Below are 444 nucleotides of genomic sequence, written 5' to 3'. Positions count from 1 at the left end.
TAGTCTTATTGTTTCTCCTCTGTATGTGACTTCTTGTTTTTCATGAGCTGCTCTCAGGATTCTTTGTTTGTCTTTGGTTTTGGTGAGTGTGATTATGATATGCCTTGGTGATTTTCCTTTGGGGTCTATACTATATGGGGTTTGTTGAGCTTCTTGGATGGCCAGCTTTTCATCTTTCAGGATATTGGGGAAGTTTTCTGTCAGCAGTTCCTCAATGGTCCTCTCTGTGTTTTCTGTTTTCTCCCCCTGTTCTGGAACTTGCAAATTTTTGCTTTTGATTGTATCCCACATAACTCTCATGGTCTCTTCATTTTTCTTTGTTCTTTTTTCTGAGTTGTCCTCAAACTGAATTGTATCCAAATGTTTGTCTTCAATTCCACTGATCCTGTCTTCCACGGTTTCAAATCTGCTTCTCAGCCCTTCTATGACACTGTCCATTTCTGA

This window comes from Trichechus manatus, unplaced genomic scaffold (assembly GCF_000243295.1).
Source record: "Trichechus manatus latirostris isolate Lorelei unplaced genomic scaffold, TriManLat1.0 scaffold00005, whole genome shotgun sequence".
Taxonomy (NCBI): Eukaryota; Metazoa; Chordata; class Mammalia; order Sirenia; family Trichechidae; genus Trichechus; species Trichechus manatus.
The sequence above is the reverse complement of the archived record's forward strand: the minus strand, read 5'-3'. Positions refer to the sequence as shown.